This window comes from Megascapheus bottae, chromosome 8 (genome assembly GCF_031878675.1).
Source record: "Megascapheus bottae isolate mThoBot1 chromosome 8, mThoBot2.hap1, whole genome shotgun sequence".
Lineage (NCBI taxonomy): Eukaryota > Metazoa > Chordata > Mammalia > Rodentia > Geomyidae > Megascapheus > Megascapheus bottae.
The window spans coordinates 2,194,279-2,201,243 of NC_143516.1; the positions used below are offsets into that span (position 1 = coordinate 2,194,279).

The 6,965-nt window shown below is 55.1% G+C and overlaps 1 pseudogene; it reads right to left on the reverse strand.

Annotated features, from left to right (window-relative positions):
- Positions 1 to 928: 928 nt before the first annotated feature.
- On the reverse strand, positions 929 to 1,156 carry LOC150059440 (small nucleolar RNA U3; annotated as a pseudogene).
- Positions 1,157 to 6,965: the final 5,809 nt, after the last annotated feature.

Here is a 6,965-nt window from a genome sequence, read left to right on the forward strand (position 1 = left end):
TCTTGTTACTCAGGGGGTTGCATTGTAAAGCCTTTGACAACACTGAAGGAAAGTACAAGGCTAGACTTCTGCCAGACGTTGCCTACGCTGTTTCCAAATAGTCCTTTGACAGATTAGCCTGTTTCATCAACATTCTGCTGCGACGCTGTACTGAGCTCGCCAGGTGGGTCCACCAGCCACTGAACCTCCCTCATGCTGTCACAATCGCTGTGGTCAACGCTGTATTATCACCGGCTGACCCAGTCACCACCAGTTCCACCACTGTTACCATCGCCACCACCACCATGCTGCATCTCAGCCCCATCAGTGTCATCATCACCGTTGTCACCGTTCACATCACCATCCCCAGCACTGTCACCTCGCTCCCTTCCCATCCCCACCCTTATCCTTCCCATGGCTGCCATGCTGTCATCATCATCAACAGCACCGCCACCACCACCACCACCCTCGCCTCAAAGCCTCCGCTCTCACCATGACCACTGCCACCCTCTCCACCGCTGTCCGTGTCACCACGCGCCACCCCCATCACTGTCACCACACACACTCACCATCACCGCTTCCCCCACACTTTCCCTGTGGCATCACTGCCAGTCAATAGCAGCTGTGCTGTCACTAACCACTGTCACCATCAGGCTCCCTGTCTGTCTCTGGGATCACCCCTGTCTCTCTGACTGCCACCCAGTGGGACCCAGCTTCTGTAGTCCAGGTTTCTCGGCCGTCTTGTGATCAGGAATAGGAGCCATTCTGTGGCACCATGCTTTGGGACTTCACTCACAGCAAATGCACCCCAGAGAAGCACAAAAATCTGGAAGTGAGTTATTTGCAGTATGACAGGGCATAAGAAGGCCGACAAGGCCTGGTTTCCCCCACTGAGATCCAGAATTCTAGCTTGCCATCCTTCCTCTGGGGAAGCAGAGATGGCAGGGTCACCTCTCTACTGGTCTGCATATTAGCAGATGGAAGTGCAGCTTTGCAGGTCACAGGCAAATGTAGGGAGTAGAGAGTACCACAGCATGGAATGTCAAAGCAACGCCAAATGCCAGCTTCACGCTTAGGAGAGAACACTGTACCACCTCCTCGTGGTTTCCGGCTCTCCATACAATCCGTGGAGCTTCTCTGGTAGCATACCGTAGAAAGGATCCCTGAAGGTAGTCTTTGGCATGGAATCTCTAAGTAATGAGATTTGACCCTGGGTGTACATTCAGTGCTTGTGTACGTGTGTGTGTGTGTGTGTTCATTCGTGTTCATGCATATTCTACCCCTTCAGGTAAAAGATCATTGGGGAATCACAGAGCGAATGCACATTCCCAGAGCCCCTCTCGCCAGCATGCTGACGTTGCACTTCTCTCCAGGACTCTTCTGCTCTCATTAGCTGGCACCAGCTGGCACATATGGTCTGTGCCTGCGTCACCTCCTCCCTCCTCAGGCAAGCCTGGGGCCTAGGGCACGGAAGCTGCCAGCAGTCGGGGCTGTGTGGCTGACAGGCGATGGGCAGGGATGCGGATGGAGGCGGGAGGCAGGGCATAGGTCTTCCCAGGAGTGGATTCTCTTGTGCAGCACAGCTGGGTGTCAGGGAACAGAAGGGCTGACAGCCAGGAGCCCTGGGCTCCATGCCCACCACGAGAGCAGGACGTTCCTTGGATAGGGAATCTTCTGTCCTACATCCCTTAAAACTTGCTTTTGTAATGGTGCCGTGACCAGGTTTTTCCTGCCATTTCCAGAATCTGCTCTTCGTGTACATGTCTGGGACACCGTGTCCTACGCGTTTTCTGTGTGGCCATTGTTACCACGTACGTTTGTTTTAATGCAAGCGTTATTTTGAGAAGGGTGTGTTGCTGGCCTCTGTACCTATTTTGCGTTTTAAAAGTTGCAGGCATGTTTGAATTGTGATAATAGGCCACGGCTCTTCCGCATCCTCTTGTAACATTTCCCTGTGATCTGCGGTGGCTTGGATTTATCAGACACCGCAGGAGGGTCTGTGCTCTGTGCCTGGTACTCTGACAGACATGTGCCACGCTCACCAGAGGTGTGCCCATGCTCCCTGAGCCTGTGTCCCCCGGCAGAGACCCAGATCTGAGCAGCCACAGGGTCTGCCTGATTCCGATCCTGAGATGTTTCTTCTTCGGCCTTAGAGCTATGTGCACGAAATTGGATTTTTAATTTGAAATTAAGTTTTACTCCAGTAGAACTGTGAAGTTTCCTGGAAGGTTGGTGCTGGGGTAGGGATAGAGAAATCAAGAAGCAAATTCATTTTCCTGAACACAGAAGTTCTATCCCCTGTGTAGAACTAAATTAGACTTCAATAATAATAATAATAATAATAATGATGATGATGATGATAAATAACCAGGTACTATTATTAAAAGAAACTGTCAAAATATGGTTTTTATTCTGGCAATATTGCTTTTAAACTAGTACAAATTACAGAAGGGTGTTTGTGTGTGGATGAAGGGCTTGCAAGTCTTTCAGACAGAAAGCTGTGAGCTCAGCACATTTGTCAGCGGTGTATTTAGATGTAGTTTGATGCTGGTGAGCCAGCCAGCAGAACATTTTCATCTGTGCAGCAGGGACAGAGCCTGCATGCAGACATGCTTGCCTGTCTGAGCACTGTTTTCTGACTTCCTGAGTTTTCTGGCCATCTCTCCTGCCTTGTCACCAGATTCCTAGTGGGTAACCTTCCAGAGCTTTCCTGTGTGTGGCACCCTGCTTTCTTGTCCCTGCCCCTGCCCAGCAGCGATGGTGTGCACTGTCAGATGGCGCCATCTGCCGTGCGTTGAGTGTTTCTTGTGCTCCTAGCTCCTGTCAGACACTTGCCCAGGCCTGGGGGATACAGGGAAGAAGAAATGAGATGAAAATTGGTAACTGAGCCTTACAGTCTAGTAAAGAAACAAGAAAATAGATTTAAAACTGTTGATGGTGCTGGGGTCCATGTCAGGAGAGGGGAGGGGAAGCAGAGGATTTTGGGTCCCGGGGTCCCCAAAAAGGTCTGATCAGAACGGGGGACCAGCCCAGTGCTGTAATTGGGGGAGACATGGAGTGGGCCTTTAGAAGGTATATAAGTCATTATTTCTGATGTCCTCAAAACCTAGGCGTCCATTTCAGCGATGGGTTTGGTGTTTGAACAGATCACGCAGCCTCCTGGCGTCCATGCCCACAGGGGCTCTGCGCTCCTCCTGCTGGCCCCCTCCCTGCACCCCTCCTCCTGGTGAGGCCTGCCTCACCAGCCTCAGTGGCCCCTCCGTGCTGGCCCATCCTCCGTCCTCCACGCTGCTCTATGTCCTCAGGAGAGCCGCCTCCCACGCCTGTGACCGCTTGTGGCCACCAGGCTTCCGTGGCCATGCTGATTTCTGCAGCTGTGTGGCCACATTGGTGACCTCTGTCCTGCAAGTCCAGCGCCTGCCTGCTGTGCTCCCTGGCGGTGGCCAAGCTGTCTGCCATGGCATGGCACAGGTCCTTGTGTGTCTGTACGGTGAGGCCTCAGCCCTCAGGACGGCTCCAGACGTGTTCTGGGGAAGGCAGTCCCCACGTGCTGTCTCTAGCTTCCCTCCTGGCAGTGAGTACAGGCCTGGCTTTCAGCCTCTTCTAGGCCACTCTGCCAAAACGTCTGATTGCAGATGTCGCATGTCCACGGCAGGTGCTGGCTCTCCTTTTTCTCCTACCTGGATCTTTATCTATCCCCCAGTTTGTACCACCTGTCTCGGGAAATGGCAGCAACCCACACCAATCTCCATTACCCAGCCCAGACTGCTCTTCTTCCTGTGCCCAGCACGTGTAGGCCTGAAAGAAACCCTTTGCCCTTAGTTTGCTAAGTAAATCCTCAACCCTTCTCCTTCCATCTGCACTGCTATGAGCCGAGCCAGTCTCTTCTAGTCCAGGGTAGTCACCGAAAATCTAAAACGGAAACGTGGGACACACCACGGATTAATAGATGACAATGGGCTCTTGATGCACAGGAAGAAAATCCACACTTCTCATGAAATCCCGTGAGAACTGAGGCCAGCTATGTTGCCAGTGACTCTGTGACTTGATTTCACTCAGGAAGTAAAACAGCTAAGCGCAGGAGGCCAGGAAGGAAGTGTGGAGATGGTTTTGGGGTTTCTGTCTTGCTCTGTCTGGTGGTTATCAGCCACAACGACTCTTGCAGCTCCAACACCAAGTCCACAAACGAAAGGCCAAACACACCGGAGTGTGGCTGGTTCACACCACAGCATGTGACAGGCCGCGTTCCTGGGCCTGTCTCCGAGTTCCTGGAGATGTTTCCTCAGTCCCAGGACCCCACCTGACCCTCCCGGTCCTCAGCGCCCCGAGAGCCCCGTTTTCTGCCTCCAGACTGCAGCAGGCTGGGGTATGAGAACTCTCCTGCTCTCGTGTCTGGGCCTGGGATCAATCCACTTCCCATTCCGCTGGCAAGGGCTGGGACAGGACGCCACAGCTGATGGAGGGCGGTGGGCATGTGCCTGCTGTACGGTGCTGTCTGCAGTTCCCCCATGTAGCCCATAGGTGGCCACACAGCACGGTGCCCAGTGTGCTGACTGCGTCAGATGCCTGCCCTTTTCAGTGGTGCCTCTTCCACGGGAAGCCCATGGGACTTGAGCAAGGGGAGGGACATGCGGTTCCGCGCCTAGCTGCGCATGTGCACGCCATGCTGACCCTCTCCACGCCGTCTGCCTCCCCTCTCCGCCCCCATTAGGTTGGACAAAGGCTAGTTAGCCAATGATAATGATAATCTGAATCCAGAAACACACGTAAAAGGAAAAGTACATTCACACAAATTTAGCCACTGATGTGGAGATTCCAATCATGACATAACATTTTCTAGGACTGCTGAGAGACAAGAGAAGCAGCCAGAGAGAGGGGTGTTCACCATGGACCCTGGACCATGGCCTCCTCCAGCAAGGACCCCGGGAGACCAGGAAGACATGGCTTGAATAACAGGAACCGAGTCTGAATCCATGTTGGAAACAAACATAGATTTTTCCGAGTTTACAAAAGGCCGATCTTTTATTCAGTTTGGAAATAGTTATTGATCACCATTTGCTACCGTGCACGCACGTGGCGTGGGAGGCAGGGAGCTGGGGAGTGAACCGTGGCCCATACCCTGGGGAGGGAGTACGTGGCTGTCTTTAGACCCTCAGACCTTGTCTGTTGGACGGATTTATGGGCAGGACTATGCCGAGCTGTGGAGACAGAGGCAATGAGAAGGGCATGGTGGAAACAAATGGATTATCTTTTCTACAGGGATTCGCAGGTGGGAAGGAAGTTCTGCAACTGAGCAGTGCAGGAAGGGCAGTGTGTCTGGAAGGACAAGAGTGGAGTCTCTGGACACACACCTCAGCATGGCACCCCCCTCCCCCCAGGCCAGCCAGGAGCCAGGGGTCGGGCGTAAGGCGAGGGCTAGAGCAGATCGGGCAAGGCCTGTAGCTTTGTGAAGGAGCTTGGCTTTCCTCTAGGTGCCACAGGAACCAATGGACAGCTCAAACCTGAAGGGACAGATGGCCATTTTAAAACACTAGACAGGGGACGGATCCATGTAGACAGGCAATTGGCTGAGCTGCCCTGATGGACTCAGTAGCCAGGAGGGAAGGGCTGTCTGCCCTGCGTGGTGTGGCGTTTTCAGTCACTGAGCTGGCGCTGAGGGAGCTCGCGGTGCAGCTCAGGCCAGAGGAGATGGGGCCCCCCTCTGCGCCTCCCTTGAGAACTCACCAGACTCTGTCCACCGGGGCCCAGGGTGGGGACGCCACAGGAGCCCATGGAGCCTGGGAACTCTCATCCTCACAGCCCCACAGACCCATGACCAACTGCGGGGATCTCCGAGCGAGGCCTTGGTGTGGCTCTGAGGGCCAGCCTGCTCACAGCTGTGGGCAGAACCCATCAGCCATCGTCTGCCTCATTCAGGGCGCGTCACCTTTTCCCGCGCTCCCATTCCTGGGTCACCCAGGAAGCACCCTCCGTACGGAGACCAATGTGTATGACGAAGACACAGTGGCTCCGCTCAGGGGACAGTTATTGAACCTGGTCTTGAGGGCAGAGCTGCACCGGGGAGCAGAGAGAAGGACACGGAGCCAGTCACTGAGCCACCCACACCCTCTGCCGGGGCGTCCACACAGGGTGCAAGAGCAAACTCTTCCATCTCACCTCCTTATTCACCAGATGTGTGTCTGCATGGAGAAGTGGTAGGGGAGAAAGGGAGAGGAAGACAGAGGGAGGTGAAAGGAAGAGGAATAACGTAGGGTAACTCCGGGCTTCTGAATGGGAAGGCCTCACAGCCTCTGGACGGTCCTCGCCCCGCTTCGTGCACCCCTCAGCCCTCCACACAGCCGGGGACCAGCGCGTGCCTGTCGTCTTCCCACCTCAGCACCACCGGCCCCCCAGTTCCTGCCTGCGTGGCTGTCAGGTGGCCCTGACCCATCGGTCCCTCCGACGAGCTGCCAGAGGGCCACCGGAGTGCACAGGGAGACCAAAAGGAAACAAAGGGGGAAAAATCAGGTCGCTGAGCAACCCAGCTCCTAAGCCAGGGAGGCGCTGTTTTTACACCAGGATGGTGGTTGCCGTGGACTCTGCAACAGCCTAAGAGGTCCATGTCCCAGCCAGGCCAGCGGAAGTCCTGAGGACATGGCGACCCGGGGATCCAGACAGTTGATCAGCCAGGCGCTGGCTCTAGGAGCAGCCACATGTCGTCTCCATGGGGGCAGCTTCACCACGACCACGAAGCCCCCAGCCCAGGGCCCGTGGTCCACAGCGTGGCTTCGAACCTGCCACCACCATTGTGGAGGCAGCTCTGGGGACGTGAGGCGACTTCCATGAGGGGGTTGGGACACAGTGGGCAGAGGCCAGCACTGGGCGCTGGGGGTGGCAGAGGCCCTCGGTTCTGAGGAGTCATGGGTCAGAGAGGGAGAGTCCCTGAAGACTGAGATGCTAGCACAGGCCCCAGGAGCAAGAGGATGAGTCATTGAGATGGCACATTC